Raw genomic sequence first — 17556 nt, 5'->3', positions numbered from 1 at the left:
TTTAACAGGCATCTGGATGGACAGATGAATGGGAAGGGTTTAGATGGAAATTGACCAAATGCCGGAAAATGGGAGGAGAATAATTTTGGCAATCTGGTTGCCATGGACACGTTGGACCAAAGGGTCTGTTTCCATGCTATACAGCTCTATGACGCCATGTCTTTTAACACACTTTCTCCCCTTATCTTAAAACAATCCCCCACTCGAGGGAAAAGACACCTACCATTCAACATTACCGATACCTCTTATGATATTACAAACCTCTAAACGGTTAATTCTCAGCCTCCTCCGCTCCAGTAGAAAATGTCCGAGTCTGTTGAGCCTGCCCTTATATGCAAACACTCCATTCCCAGCAACATCCTGATAAATTTCTTCTGAACTCTCCCAAACTTGATAATATTCTCGATATAACAGGGCGACCAGAACTGCATAAAGTCCTATAGAACATGCCTCATGGATGTTCTGTGCAACCTGAAAATACCGTCCCAACACCTGTACTCAAAGGACAGTCCACTGCTATTCGTCATTTATGTAAATGATTCGAATGAGAACATAGGAGATATAGCTAGTATATTTGCAGATGGCATCAAAATTGGAGGTGTAGTGAACAGGTAAGAACGTTACCACAGAGTAAAATGGAATCTTGTTCAGATGGGCCAATGGACTGAGGAGTGGCAGATGGAGGTATATTTAGATTAATGCGAGGTGCTAAATCTTGAAAAAGCAAATCAGAGCATGACTTATATATGATAAAGTCCTGGACAGCGTTGCTGAACAAAGAGACCTTGGAGTGCGGGTCATATTTCCTTGAATGTAGAGTTGCAGGTAGATAGGAGAGTGAAGTAGGTGTTTAATATGCATTCCTTTATTGTTCAAACCACTGAGTGCAAGAGTTGGGAGGTCATGTTGCGGCTGTGCAGGACATTGGTTAGGCCACTTCTGCAATATTGCGTACAATTCTAGTCTCATTCCTATCGGAAAGATGTTGTGAAACTTGGAACGTTGCAGAAAAAATGACAAAGATGTTGCCAGGGCTGGAGGATTTTAGCTGTAGGGAGAGCCGGAATAGGCTGAGGCTGTTTTCTCTAAATCATTAGGGGCTGAAAGGTGAATTATAGAGGTTTATCAAATCATGAGAGGCATGCATTGGGTAAACAAACAATGTTTTTTTCCCCGCGGTAAGCAAGTCCACAATTAGAGGGCAAAGGTTTAAGATGAGAGGGGAAAGATTTAAAAGGAACCACAGTGGCAACTTTTATGCTTAGAGGGTTGTATGCGTATGGAATTAGTTGCCAGAGGTTGGTTAAGGTAAAGTATTTAAAAAGAAACATCTGGATGAGTGTACTAATAGGAAGGGTTCAGACGGATATGGGCAGGTGTTGGCAAAATTGACAAGATGAGGTTAGGGTATCTGGTCGACATGGACAAGTTGTACAAGAGGGTCCGTTTCCGTTCAGTACATCTCTATGACTATGTCTATACAATGAAGAACATCAAGTGAAACACCTTCATAACCATCCTGTCTACATATGAAGCAAACTTCAAAGAATTATGCCTGAAACCCCAGGTTGATCTGTTCTACAACACTACCAATGGCTCTACATTTCATTGTATATGTGTTTTTTTTTTGTTTGTTTTAACAAAGTACAATACCTTGCATTTATCAACATTAAACTCCATCTGCAATTTAGCCCAGTGAGTGAGAATACTGGGGAAGAAAGGCTGGAAAATAATCAGTTACCTTGTATCATTTACTGGTTTTAGGAAGAGGGCAGTCACACGTTAGAGATGGGAAACAGTGATGGGTGTTTCAGGCCAGAACGTATGCTCTGTTTTTGTCTCTGGTGTTCCGTGTTGATATTTATTCGAGATCCTTCATAGTGCAGTGTGTGTCTGCAGGATGTCATTCCCTCATATTGCAGCCTACAGATAATAGCCATTTAATCTGGAAATAATAGACAAGTATTTAAAGATGTTCATAGTTCATCTCGAAGGCAGAGCCCATAAACTCGACATCCTACAGTTGAGGCAAGTACATTGCATTTTTTAACAACGTTATTATTTTAACTGGTAATTCAGTAGAGTGAATCTGATTTCAATAAATCCATACCGATCTGGAAGCTGGCATTTAAAGTTAAAAATTTGGGCATGGTTTAGATTTTGTGCAGTCAGTAATATCCCTGCCTCTGAGGCAGAGCTCTGGATTCTATTCCAATTCCTGAACTTCCCTGGAAGTGCCCCTAGCTCAACACCAGATTGTCTGGATTCAGGTGCAGCATGTCAGAATAGGCTGATGAACGAACACACAGGAGAATAATGCTGCAACTTTTGGGGCTATTGTGGAATAGTGGTAGTGTCCCTACCTCTGGCCCCTATCGGGCCAACTGGAGGCCTACTCATCCAACTGGAGGTGTTTAATAATCGGTCTGAATGCATTGACTAAAATGATTTTAAAATTGTGGTTTGATCGAGATGGAAGAGGTGTCAGTATTGAATTTCAGAATTTAAGCCCCGGATGCCTGAAAGCACAGACCTTGGTTGGGAGACATATTTGCACCTTCTAGAGGTTTATAAATTCATGACGTGCATGGATAGGGGGTGAATAGTCAAGATCTTTTCCCCATGCTTGGAAGTCCACAATTAGAAGGCATAGATTTAATGTGACAGGGGAAATATTTTACAGTGACGTCGGGGCAACGTTATCACTCAGAATGTGGAGCGTGTACATAATGAACTGCCAGAAGAAGTAATGGAGGTAGGTATAATTACAACATTTAAAAGGAACCCAGATGGATATATTGATCGGAAGGATTTAGAATGATATGTTCCAATTGCTGGCAAATAGATTAGATTCCCTACAGTGTAGCACAAGTCCACACCAACTCTCTGAAGAGTTACCCACCCAGAACCATCTCACCACATTCACCCCGACTAATGCACCTGACCTTATGTGCAACTGAGCTTGGCCAATTGACATAAGCTGCGCAACTTTGGACTTTGGGAAGAAATACACGCAGACACAGCGAGAATGTGAAAACTCCACACAGTCAGTCAGCTGTGCCAGCAATCAAACTCAGGTCCCTGGTACTGTGAGGCAGTAGTGCTAAGCACTGAGCCACTGCACCACCCCAAGTAGGGCACGATTACTTTCAGAAATCAGGTTGGCATGGACGAGTTGGTTAAAAGTGTTTGCTTCGGTGCTGTACAACTCTTCAGATTCATCAAGCCATTTGATCAAGGTCCCTGTGTAATCTTCATTGTCTACAACATAACCAAACTTGGTTTCATCCACAATCTTTCTAACCACGCCTTCTATAATTCTCATCTAAATCATTTGTCTATATGTCCAAACAAAAATTGATTGAGCAGAAGTCCCCGTGGAACACCACTGTGCACAGTGTCACAAAGCTGGTCCCTTTTCTCTAAAAGCTTCCTTTTCTCAAAGATACTGTGTCCTTAAATTTTTTTTCAGAGGCGTCGTAAATAGTTCCCGGCTCCAAGGTGATTGGTTTGGTACAGAGATTGAACGGTTTTGTAATTAAAGGTATAATGGAAGGGGAGTGGTCAGCTCTCGGGGTGAGCAGTTCAGTCCAGAACCAGTTTGCAGTGTGGACAGGCTCTCTCTCTCTCTCTCTCTCTCTCTCTCTCTCTCTCTCTCTCTCTCTCTCTCTCTCTCTCTCTCCCCTCTCACTTTAACGTGCAATCATTTGTTCCATTTGTACTGTTTTTAAGGGGTGTTTGCTTATTGGGATGGTTGTGTACTTCCAGAACAGCTAATTAAGTCTAGTTTGGATAGATTGAGTTCTGTAGGGGTTCTTTATTCTGTTCTTTGTGTTTCACTGTGTAGTTTTGTGAATTTTTTTGTCTATGTTAAAATCTGATAATTTTCACTGTGCACTTACTGAAATAAATTACAAAGTTATAGTCTGCGCTGCCTGCTCAAGAATATTTTGAGTGGTCTGGCCTAGTCCATAACAACAGGCCTCCAGTCCGAAAAACAACCGTCCTCGATAATGCTGTCTCCTGCTATTAGGAAACACACACACACATACACAGACACGTACACGACACACATACACATACACACGCACCCAGACATACACACACAGACACACATTCCTGAAGAAGGGCTTATGCCCGAAACGTCAATTCTCCTGTTCCTTGGATGCTGCCTGACTTGCTGCGCTTGTCCAGCAACACATTTTCAGCTCTGATCTCCAGCATCTGCAGTCCTCACTTTCTCCTCGAAGACACACACAGAGACACACACACACACACGCACAGACGCACTTACACAGATACACACACGCAAAGACACGCACGCAGAGACACAGAGACACACAGACACATGCACACGCACAGACACACGCACCCACAGACAACACATACACACACGGACGCACAAAGAGACATACACACACACACACACACACACACACACACTCGTGCATGCACGTGCTGCACACACACACATTTTAGAGTCTAGGATATAACTCGTTAAGTTATGATTAAAGATGGCTTCAAGGCTTGTGAGAGGGTAGTAGAACTGGCTTGAAAAACATTTCATCCATGATCAATAGTTCAGTTGACTCGATGGGCCAAATGGACTTTTTACTGCTCTAATTTTGTACGCACTATGGTACGTGCATTCGTCTGTGTTAATGTGTGTATTTGCGGGTGCATGTGTGTCTGTGTGTCCGTGTTTTTGTGTTTCTGTGTTTTTGTGAGGTTGAGTGTGTCTGTGTGTGCACGTCTGTGTGTGTCTTTGAGTTTGTCTATGTGTGCCTGTGTATGTATCTCTGTGTGTGTCTGCACATGTTTGTGCTCCTCATTACTTTTAGTAATGAAAATATCAATGTACATTTTTGTAATTTCTACACTGTTTGTCATTAACCTTTACATCATAGCTTGAAGAACTTTGTTTTAGTCATGAATTTGTTATTTTAACAGAGAAGGAAATCTACATGACTTCTTCCTAGGACGACCCTGACCCAATGTGTGACCTATATTATAAGCCATATCATCAAACTGGTAACACCGATAATTTGCTGTGACCAATAGAGGAGTGGCAGTAGAAAAGGAAACAGTTACTCAACAACCCAAGGAACTCTGGACCAGTGAGCCTGACATCAGTGGTGGGTGAGTTGTAGGACGGGATTCTGAGGGATAGCCAATTGCATGCATGTTCAAAGGCAAGGCTTGATTGGGGATAGTCACCCTGGCTTTTTGCATGAGAAATCGTGTCACACTAATTTGACTGAGTATGTTAAAGAGGTGACAAAGCAGATTGATGAAGGCAGTGTTGTAGATGCTTTCCATATAGACTGGAGCAAGTTCTTCGACAAGATTCTGCATATAAGGCAAGTTAGTAAGATTAGATCACATGGGATCCAGCGCACCCAAGACAATTGAATAAGAAATTAGATTGAAGGAAGGCAACAGAGGTTGGCAGAGGATTGCTTTTCAGACTGGAGGCCTGTGAACAGTAGTGTACAACAAGGATCAATGTTGAGCCCACTGCTTTTCGTCATTTATATAAATGATGTGGATGTGACCATAGGTAGTAAGGGTAGCAAGTTTGAAGATTACACCAACATTTTTGGTGTTGTGGGTAATGAAGAAAATTATCTCAGAGTGCAATGAGACCTCGATCAGACGGGCCCATGGGCTGAGGAGTGACAGATGGTGTTTAATTCAGATAAATGTGATGTGCTGCATTTTGGGAAGCAAATCGGGGTACTTAATGGAAATTTATTGGAGGATGTTGCTGAGCAACGAGACGGAGAGATGTAGTGCAACACTCCTTCAAAGTGATTAGTATAGTGAACAAGGTGTTTGGCATGTTTGCCTTCATTTGTCAGAGCATTGAGTTTCGGAGTTGGGATGTCATGTTACAGCTGTACAGGATGTTACTGAGGCCACATTTTGGAATACTGTGTGCAGTTCTGGTCTCCCTGTTGTACGAAGGTTGCTGTGAAACTTGAAAGGGTTCAGAAAAGATTTATAAGGATGTTGCCAGGTTTGGAGAGTTTGAACTATAAGCAGAGACTGAATAGGCAAAAACGGTTTTCCCTGCAGAATCACGGACCTAAGGCTGACCATATAGAGGTTTATAAAATCATAAGGGGCATGGATTTTGGAAATAGACAAGGTCTATTTCCCAGAATAGGGGATTCCAAAAATAGACGGTATAGGTTTAAGGTGCGAGGGGAAATATTTTAGATGGAACTTAGAGGAATTGTTTTCATACAGAGGGAGGTGTGCATATGAAATCATCTGCCAGAGGAAGTGATGGAGTCTGGCATCTTGATGGGTATCTGAATAAGGAGGTATAGAGGAACATGAGCCAAATGCTGGCAAATCAGACTCGATCAGATTGGGATGTCTGGTCAGCACGGACAAATTTGCATGCTGCATGACTCTTATAAGAGGGATGAGGAGACATTCTAAACAGGCATTTCATGTGGGAATTCTCTTCCCCACAAGGTTGAGATGCTTCTTTGCTTACTTTGATTCAAAGCTGAGTTAGTTAAATATTTGGCAGAGAAGTGAGTCATGGATAACGGGATACAGTCAGGGAAGTGGGGCTGTGACCATAACCTGATCAGCCACAATCTTAGTGCCTGTTGGAGAAGGCTCAAAGTGTCTAATGGCCCACTCCTGCTCCTCAGTCCCATGTTTCTGTGTTCCATTCAGTCTCTCAAACCTGCTAGACAGGGACAGTTAGAAGCTACTTACTGCGATACCCTAGTGCACAGAAACACAGGAGACCATTCAGCCCCTCAAAACTGTCACACACGATTTGGGCTGGAAAATGTAATTTGAAAGCCCAGGATGGGTATCAAAGAGGTCACTCATCTCTCTTTATAGAGCTTCCCCTCTCTGCAACATGTGCTTCATATGTTGGTCATGTTGTAGACCCAGTTTCACGGTGAATACAGCCCAAACTCTTCAGCCAGAGATGGTCCAGACAATCTGGCAACATTCAATAACAGAGCATCCAGGAAAATAACACCCTCTGGTTTCCAATAATAGAATGTGAGAAGCCCACAACCAGGGATATGTCATTCATCCACACGCCCCCCCTCCCCCCGCAAGCATGTCTTCACCCACAATAAGATCATAAGGTATAATATCCTCTTTCATGGCCAGTTCTTCACAGCCCTCAACTCTGATTGGTCAAAAAGCACTCATTACCCCAACACTGTGACCTATTGATATGAGCAAAAGACGTGAACACAAGGGCTCAGGGAAGAGTGACCGGCCCTGACATCAAGGCATCATTTAACTAAGGATGGTCTCAAGGAGCCTGAGCAGGATTGCGCTCAATGGGAATGAGTTGGAAACTTCCCTGATTGGAGTGATTTAAAGCATAAAACACAATGATTGTGGTTTGTGTACAAAAATCCATGTAGTCCTGGACATATCTGCAAAAGATTCTCAAGGTAGCTTCCTGAGCACAAACATCTTCAGCTGCTTCATAAAGATTAGAAGTGGGGTTGGTCATTGAAGGTCACACAATATTCAGGAAAAATGTCCCCCTTCAGCTCCTGAACAAGTCTGTGTCCATGTGCAGCAAGACCTGGACAACATTCAGGCTTGTGCTATTGGAAGTATCGGTAACATTCATGCAACAGTGCTGCTGGGCACTGCACATTTCCACAGTTAAAAGGAAGAGATTATTCAGCGCCTCACGCTGGCTTCACAGGAATATGAGGAAGGCATTCAGCTCAGTGAAATTATTGGAGAAGTTTATAGATAGCCCATTTAGTGCATCCAACGAATTATATAAGAGGAGAAGTCACGTGTTATAGAAGCCCGCAGAGCTCCTCAAAAATATTTGAAGGCTTGGCCTAGACTCGATCAACAATGAAATGTTCTGATACAGTAATATCCCATAAAAATGTACTTGGCAAAAAGGAAAGATCAGACACAGATTGTCAGATGCTGTTCTCCAATCTAGGAAGGAAAACAAATCCACTGAAGCTTCCAACTCTGTGGTGACCCCAATAGCTTCTGATGTTACTGAGAAGCCAAAACACTTCCTGTAATGTGGCTGCCCGAACTGCACACAGTATTCTATCTATGGCCTAACCAATGGCATGTATAACTCATATTATGTCGCCTCGATGAATAAACACTATGCCTACAGTCCCGTGTGATTTCTTAACTGGCTATTACACTGTCCAGTCACATTCAGGGATGTGTGGCGAAACACCCTCTGACCTCCCTAGTGATCTGCTATTTATTGAATTCTCCCCTGTCTAGTTCCTTCATCCAAAGTGCATCACATCCTATTTATCAATGTTCCACTCCATCTGCCATTTATCTGACAATTCCACCTGTATCTTCCCGTAACATAAGGCCTTCCTCCTCACTGCCAACCACCTGGCAAATCTTTGTGTCAAACACAAAATTACTTATTACGCTCAGCCCCCACCCCCCACCACCCCCTCCACATTAATACTTATATAATTTATGAATACCACAAATAATTAGATACATTACACTTCTCGCTGTGGTACACCACCAGACACTGGTGTATCGCTACCACCTTCCGAGTGACTTGGGACCACATATCAGTTTTGAAGTCCTCTAGCACCTCCCTTCTGTGGTCAGATTCGACGAAAACATTTAGGTCAGGACATTTCCTCTCTTGTCTCCAACAGCATCCTGCGATACAACTCATCTGGTCTTTACATCATCCAAAACCATTAATCCCAAGTTGCATCTTATATAAATCTGCTCGAGAGCTTCCCAGTCCATCTTCTTGAATTCTGTACCTGCTTCTTCCTTTCTCAAATAAAACAGATGTGAAGCTCTCATGTCACAGTCTATCAATGCTCCCCGGTTTCACATACTGATTACCCCATTGGTTTCGAAATGGGTCCTATTTTTTTCCTGGATATTCTGTTCAGCTTGTTTTTGTAGAACATCTTGGGTTCCCCCTAACTTTACCTGCTGCAATTCTCCATGCCCCAGTATGAGTCAGTGTGCTGTGGGTGAATTTTCTAAGTTTCCCTGAGATCACCTCTCATTCTTTGAAACAGTACAGAACACAGGTATAATCTCATCCACACTGCATGCAGTCTGTGCAGAACGCCTTTACTTCGATATTCCAATTTCCGTTAACTGAAGGACAACTTCACTTTTACCTTTCCGTTTCCCAAAGTCGCCCCTGAACCACGTTGGTTCAAGTTTATTTACTATTCACTTTCTGAACTCTTAAACATCCACCTGAATATCTAACTATATCACATCTAATAGTTCTCCATTGTCTTCCCCTACAAGAAACAAATTCAAACCATTTCAAAAAAGTTTGTTAACAGTGATTATTCGGGTGAGATCCAAGATGGCGGCGATCAAGTAGGTCTGCCGTGCTGAGCTCTGCACCAGAACCCAGACAAAGTTATGCATTCACCATCTCTTTCTTCCCTATTGTGGTAAAATTGGAGGTTTTTGATCCCCAATATTCCTCTATGCCATTTTAAGTGAGTAACGGAAAATATCTAAGGGAAAAGGATCATGAGGATCACAACCAGCAATGCACTTCAGCAATGGATACACCCGTGACTGTGACGTCGGTCTCTGCGAACACTCCAGGAGACTTATCTGTGGAGTAGAGCCTGGACTCAGAGTTCAGAGCCTGCGAGAGAAGATTGATTCAGCGATGGAGGAGACCTGAACCAGGCTGGAACTGATCTCAGCCAAGCTGCAGAAGCAGGATCAGGAGACCCAGTGTCTCAGCCCGTGAATCGTCGAGGTGGAACAGCGGATCGCGACTTTGGAAACCATGGCAGAATCCTCGGCGGGTCATGTCGAAGCCCTGGAATGGTAGCTAAGGGCCTTAGTAGACTACGTCAACGACCTCGAAAATCAGGGCCATCAGAAGAACATCAGCCTGGTCGGGCTGCCAGAACGAGAAGAAAACGGCCAGCTCGTCAACTTCTTTTCATTTCTCTCACTTACCGCCGAAAGAGAAAGTGGGTTTGGGGATGGTGGTGGTGGTTACATTTTGTTTCACCCGTACTGCCTGATGTCAAAGTATGGATGGGACGGATTTAATTTTCTTGTTTTTAGACGAATGCAACTTTTGAAAACATTGTTTTGCCTGGATTTGATGAGCGGCTTCAGCTCGGAAGATCCATGGGGGATTAATGGGTAATATGTACACCCTCTGCAGGAAGGGGGGATCTCTCCACTTATTAGTGTTATATGTTGGCTCATTTTAGAAATATTTGTGAGAAGTTTTGATTTGGTTGTTATTGTAGTTATAGTTTCAAGTTTGTATGAACTGTTTACTGCTTTCACTTGACGTGCTATAAATGGGTTCTTCTCCATCAAGGCTGCCCCATCAAGGCAGCTGGTGGACCTCAACAGGGAGCTGCCTTGGTGGACGTTTGAGATGTCTTCACCCTGAAGGTAGGGTCATCACCTTTTTTTCTAACCGACATAAGAGCTATACCAGGATCGACATATTTTTTGCCCCATTGGACTTTTTTAATGGGTCATGGGCTGCTTCGGATAGTTATGGCTAACCGCTTGTTTAATGGTGCACGTGGAACCTTAAGGAGAGTCACTTGCCAATTAAGAGAAAAAGATACTTTCAAGCCTCAGAAAGGAAGGGGTCAATGTAGCCTTGCTGCAAGAAACACATCTAACTGATAAGGAGCACTTAAAGTTACAGCAGGGAAGGTTCGGTCCGGTATTTATTTCATCCTTTAATTCGAAAAGTAGAGGAGCAGCTTCACTCATTTATACAAACCTTCCACTTCAGTTGTTTGACCAAATTAATGACGAACGTGAGTGGTTTCTGATCCTTCAAGCTTTCATACATGGAGAGGAATATGGGACATTGTATAATATTGCCCCACCACACCCGCTCAAATGCGCACTCCAGGTTGATGATCCTTGGGGCACATTGTACAATTAAAAGGGAGACTTTAACCGACTAATGGACCCTGAAGTGGATAGGATGTCAAGGGGTCTCATGGGTATTTCCCAGCCATCAAGGCAGCTTGTGGACCTGAACAGGGAGCTGCGTTGGTGAACGTTTGAGATATCTTCACCCTGAAGGTAGGGGCTTCACCTTTTTTTCTAACCGACGTAAGTGCTATACCAGGATTGACATATTTTTTGCCCCATTGGACTTTTTAAATTCGATGCTGCCCTGCAAAATTCTGATCATGCAGCAGTGTACGTGGATGTTAAGGCTGATGGCGAAGGGACAGGCTCACAGCACTGGCACATGGTTCCTTGCCTCCTGAAAGATAGCAAATTCATTGAGTACTTTTCGCGGGAATTGAAGTTTTTAATGGGACATTAACTTGGGTACGGCCAGTAATCCATCTGTGTTCGGGAAGACTGCCAAGGCCTATGCAAGGGGTTTGATTATTTCTTACTCGTGGACTCAGAAGCGGCAGAAGGGACAGCAGTAGCGTATGCTCAAGGCTTGGCTGAAGGCAGCTGAGACAGCATACTTTGACAGACTGTCTGTAACTAGGTTGCAGCAGATTACAGCCCTCTGGGCTGCTGTGAACACTGCGCTCACCCAGACCACAAAGAAGGAGATTTCCTTTGCGAAACAGAGGTTATTCGACTATGGTGCTAAACTGGGAAGGTGTTTGGCGCACTTGGCCAGAAAGAACAGTGCCCCCAATCTATTACATCCATTAGAGAGGGCGCTGGTACTATCACCTGCCGTCCCAAAAGGATTAATGCAGCATTCAGAAAGTTCTACTCTGGGTTGCTCCAGTCAGAGGATTGTGCGGACAGATTGGTGAAAACGGAGTCATTTTAAGACTCTGGACCTCCCAGGTATAACTTCAGAGCAGGAGTCTCTTTTGAATGCCCCGTGACATCCAAGAGATACAGGATGCGGTAAGGCAGATCCAGAGTGGCAAACCGATCGGCCAGATGGCTTGTGAAGTGAGATTTATTAGGAGTTCATAGACATGATGGCTGGGCCAATGTTGCATATATTCAATTATTCCTGTGGACAGAACTGCCTCCCATCCTCTCAGAGAGAAGCAAACATTTCTCTTTTTCTCAAGAGAGGGAAAGCCCCAGAGGATTGCCTATTCGTATAGGCCTATACAATTATTAAACGTAGAATTTAAAATTTTTGTCGAAAATACTAGCGTTGAGGCTGGAGAAGATCTTGTCCTTCATTGTGAAAGAGGACCAGACACGTTTTATTAGGAGTCACAGGTCCCCTATTAATATTAGGAGAGTGCAAAATATGGTTCAGGTGTGCCAGCAAGGTCGATTCCAGGCTTGGTAGTCTCGCTGGATGCAGAGAAAGCATTTACTTGGGTGTAGTGGCCGTACCTCTTTTATGTCTTGGAACTGTTTTGCCTTGGAGGTGTCTTTGCCTGTTGGATGGCAGAATTATGTAGTGACGCAACAGCGACAGGAGTTCTCACTAATGGTATAAGGTCTAATGGCATAATTTTAGCATTGGCAGAGGTGCCCCTTTCGCCATTATTATTTGTATTGGTGATTGAGCCGTTGGCAGAGGCCACCCAGAGGGGCCCCACTATAACTGAACGGGTGGTAGGGTCAGGAAGGCATGACATCACCCTTACACAGATGACATTCTTCACTCTTTACCTAACCTGATGATATCTTTGCCCCGTTTTAAAGAAGTGATTGATTTATTTGAATCTATCTCGGGGTATAACATCAATTTTATGAAATCGGACGCCATGCATGTTGTTATTCGAGTACCTGCTCATGGGGGTTGCAATCTGATTCCCTTTCAGATGGTCACAAGAAGGTCTCTGCTATTTAGGCATTTTTATCACACCGGCCTTCTGTCAATTATATAAAGCAAACTTCGTGCAAGTGCTCGAAAAGATAAGACAGGACCTTCGGCTCTGGGAAGATATTCCAATATCCTGGATAGGTAGAACACCTCTGGTTAAAATGAATGCACTTCCTCGTTTCTTCTATCCTATGCAAATGGTCCTTTTGATGCTCTCCAGGTCGGTTCTATGGAGGCTTTACAGCTGGTTAAGCTTGTTTACCTGGCATCACAGGTGGCCTCTTATTAAGCTCGCTAAATTGCAGCTTCTGCAGGAGATGAAGGGGTTTGAATTTTCTGGACTTTAAGAAATACCGACGAGGTTCCCTGCAATCGTATGTGGCTGATTGAGCTTGCAAAGACCTGCTGTTAGTTTGGCTGGACATTGAGGCATCTCAGGCAAAATGTCCCCTCATTAATCTGTTGTTCATGGACAAGACGAGGATTGCAGAAATCCAATTGTCCATAAAATAGTTAAAGCCTGTAAAATGATGCGACAAAGTGAGGGCAATTTACAAAAATGATCTTCCCCTTTGACTCCCATTGTAGGATTGGTAGGATCCCAGCTGGGATTGATGGATTCTGCCTTTTGGCTCTGAGAGTCCAGAGGAGTTTCCTGTTTCGGAGAATTATTTGATGTGGTAGTCATGGTGGTTTTAAAGCAGCTGAGCCAGAAATATGAGTTATCTTGGAGGGGCCACTTTCGTTAATTTTAGATGAGGAACTTTAGACAGAAAAAACGACTACATTAATGGTTAGTCCCCATAGATTGGAAATGGAGGGAAGAATGCTTCGTCCACAGGTGCTCTCTCGGTCAGTAGCCTCTATCATTTATTAAGAGGTAGTGTCTCAAATGATATAGAGCGGCTGCATGGAATCTGGGCTCAGGAATTGTGGGTGGAGATCTCACCAGAGGAGTGGGAAGATGTTTTGGAAACCGTAAGGAAGATTTTAATTTGCAATAGGATGGAGGCTATGCAGTTGAAGGTACTCCGCAGGGTTTAATTGACATCCGAGCAGCCTGTCAAATTTAAGACAGGAGAGTCCCCAATATGCCCCAAATGTACAATAGATGTTGGTATACTTACGTATTGCTTGTGATCATGCCACAAGCTTCGTATGTATTGGTGCACTATAGCAAGTGTTTTGGAAGGGGTTTTGGGAACCGAGGTCAAGGCATATCCGGTGCCCCTCCTCTTGTGTTCACTGAATCCTCCCTCTTTGGACTTGCATGGGAATAAATTGTTTAGTATTCTTTCATTTTGTGCGAGGAAGAACATTCTGATAAACTGGGTTCCAGGAAACCTCCCAGGACTCTGATCGTAGTGTAGACTAGTTATAGAGCCCATTCCCCTTTACTTCCTTATGAGTATGGGCACCCAAGAAATGAACATTGTCACAGGACGTGGCGGCCCTATTTCAACCATATACACATGGTTTTATTGGCTAAATTGGTCAGGACATTTGTGAGGGCTCTGAGAGGAAGAATTCTGAACAAATACAGGTATGGCAAATCATGCTACTAGTGATGGGGAGCTTTGGTCGGATTGTGCTGGGTGTTGTAACTTTATGTAATTTAATTTAATTTGCCTTGGTTCAGCTCTTTTTAATCCATGTTTTGTTTTGATTTTGTTTTGACATCAGCCCATTGATTTTGTGCACAGGGAAGAGAATGAGTCCATTCAGCCACTCATGCTTCTTACACAGCAACCAGAGTACGTCATTTCACACCATGTGTCAATTATACAGGATTGGAGGGAATGAAGAGAATATGTAGAGGTGAGAATACAAGCTTACCACATCCACGATGGAATATAAAGTAGCGAGAAAAATGCTGGAATTTAAGAAAATTGTTAAAAATCGATTATTCAGGAATTAATGAAAGGACATTTACAGAGTGAAGCCAGAATCCATCAGAATCAACATAATTTTACAAAGGATGAATCATATTTTCATTATTTATTTCAGTCTTTAAGAATGTGACAAGCAAGCTGTATAATGAGGATCCTGGAGATGTAAAATCAGGACTGGCAGAAGACATAGAATAAGGTGTGCACAAAAGACTAATCTACAGAATAAGATTGCATATGGTTAGAAGTAATTTATTCACTTGGATGTAGGATTGGGGAAACAAAGAATTGCATTGAGTTGGAATAACTGGTTCATTTTCTGTTTCCAAAAATACCAGAGGGCTCAGTCCCCAGGCCGCAACTATTAGCAATAAATACTATCACCTATTTGAGGGGATGGACATGCTATAATCAGTTTTTCAGAAGACACTGACTCAGGTGAAATATTGTAATGAATGGTAAAGGATAGGTTACAGATGAAATGAAACAATGAAAAGTATGCGGCCGTTTTGGTCAGTGCAACAGAAAGGCAACTTCCTATCCAAACAGAGGGAAACTACGTTGTGTTTAGGTACAGAGGGATCTGGTATCCTCATCCATATCGCAAAAGACACAGATGCAGGTGTAGCAGATAATGAGAAAGGCAACTGCAAATTTGGTATTTATTTTTGAAAGAATAGATTATAAAGCAAGGGAGGTACTGCTGCAATAATGCCAGGCATTTGTGAGATCGCAATTGAGTACTGTGTACAGTTTTGGTGTCCTGACTGCAGGAGGGATGTAATTACCATGGAGGCAGTTCAGAAGAGGTTTACTAAACTGATTCCAGAGATAAGGAGTTTGTCCTCTGAAGAGAGATTGAGCAATTCAGGCCTATACTCTCGGGAGTTTAAAAAAAAGGGAGGAGATGTCACTGAGGACTGGACAATGTTAAAGGTGATTGATAATGTCGACATGCATTGGGTATTTCCTCATGTGGGGCAACCTACAACAAGAGATCAGAGTTTTAGGATAAGAGGAGAGGAATTAGAACAGTGATGAGAGAACTTCTCTCAAAGCATTTTAAATCAGTGTAATTCACTGTTCCAGAGTGCAGTGGATGCTGGGATATTGAGTAACTGAGGGGATATGGAGAGTGGGCCGGAAAGTGGGACTGAAACCGAGATGACATCAGCCATGATTGTATTCAATGGTGGAGTAGGCTGACATCACATATGATTGTATACAATGTTGGAGCAGGCTGACATCAGCCATGATTGTATTCAATGGTGGAGCAGGCTGACATCAGCCATGATTGTATTCAATGGTGGAGCAGGCTGATATCAGCCGTGATTGTATTCAATCGTGGAGCAGGTTGGAGGAGCTAGATTGCTGACTGATGTTCCTCGTCTTTCTTCAGTCCTTCGAACGTGTTACACAGGAATAGGGGAGGGCTGGTTAATCTACAGAAAGCAGGCACTCCGGATAAATCAGATTTAATCAGTTTAAAAGAATGTAACCAGTAGGGTCACACAGTGACCAGTGCAGGGTCCTCAGCTATTTACAATCTATATCAATGATCTAGAGAAGTGGAACAAATGTACTGTAACTAAGTTTGCCAATGGAAATAATATAAGCAGGAAAATAAATAGTCAATGGAAGTTGTAGAGTTTGTAAATGGATATGGACAAGTTAATCAATGGATAAAAGTTTGGCAGGTGGGATTTAACGTCATATATAACCTGTCATTTTCTTCCAGGAAGAACGACAAGCAGTATGTTACTGAAATACAGAGGGATTACAGGACTTAGTGATACCATGTGTACTGAAGGGTTTACTCTGAGCCGTGCAGACATGGCATGTGTTGCTCCATCACCCTGATTGTCTGCTGCCTGATGTCCCCACCGGGCCTATTGCTCTCATCCACCATATATATCCTCCGTCACTGAATGATGACACTGATGTTGAGATCGGAGAGTTGATGGAGCTGTCACCCAGTCCTGCCTGGAAAGTTCTGGAACATAGACGCTGAATGAAACTCTGACCCAAAAACTACTGGTAGCACGGTCCTCCCCCTGATATGAAGCTGCAGGTCGTGTTGAAGGAGGTGACACCGCTCTGTGACCAGCTCCTTGTTCAGTCAGGGTCCCCTCACACTCTGCTCCTTGGTTAGGTGGAGCTTGGGAAGCTGTTCCTGGAAAACCCCGGGGTGGATTCAGCAGATCCCTTTCCCCAGACACACGCATTGCGAGGTTTCAGAGCTTCCCCTCTCTGCAGCCTCTGCTCCATTTGTTGTTCATGTTACAGACCCAGATGCTTTTACTATCGTCCCCATGCTCCATCCACAGTTGTGTCACCAAATCCTCAGGTCTAACTGAATGTTTGAGGTAGCTCACAGCACAACCTCCAATAAAACATTCCCAGCAGCTCCACTAACTTTCCAATAACAGGAGTCAGTCCGGAGTCCCTCAGTTCCAAGTTTGATGCCTGGTAATTAACAATAATACTGGAGGGGCTTCCTCGTGTAATTGACCGCATGATCAGCTGAGAGGGACAAACACAGATGTTCAGTGAACAGGCACAGACCAAGTTTCAAAGACGTGTCTCAAAGCTGCTGGGACCCCCTGCCCACCAAGGAGCAGTACATGGGACACACCAGGAAGTGAACAACAGCCTAACACACACTCCACTGTTCATGGAGCACCACATGGGACACACCAGGCAGTGAAAAGCCCGAGACACACCATTTCATTGTTTCTGAGCTTCACAGTGCCAGCTCTTGATAAATTAAGGATCCAAATGGGATCCACAGCTGTGATGTATCGAAGAGTATGAGCGGTGCACTTTGCATGTTGTTTCTGAACTTCATAATTACGTCCCCGGGGATTCAGGAATATTAGCACCAACGGTCAGGTTAAGGTA

This window comes from Chiloscyllium punctatum, chromosome 13 (assembly GCF_047496795.1).
Source record: "Chiloscyllium punctatum isolate Juve2018m chromosome 13, sChiPun1.3, whole genome shotgun sequence".
Taxonomy (NCBI): domain Eukaryota; kingdom Metazoa; phylum Chordata; class Chondrichthyes; order Orectolobiformes; family Hemiscylliidae; genus Chiloscyllium; species Chiloscyllium punctatum.
The sequence above is the reverse complement of the archived record's forward strand: the minus strand, read 5'-3'. Positions refer to the sequence as shown.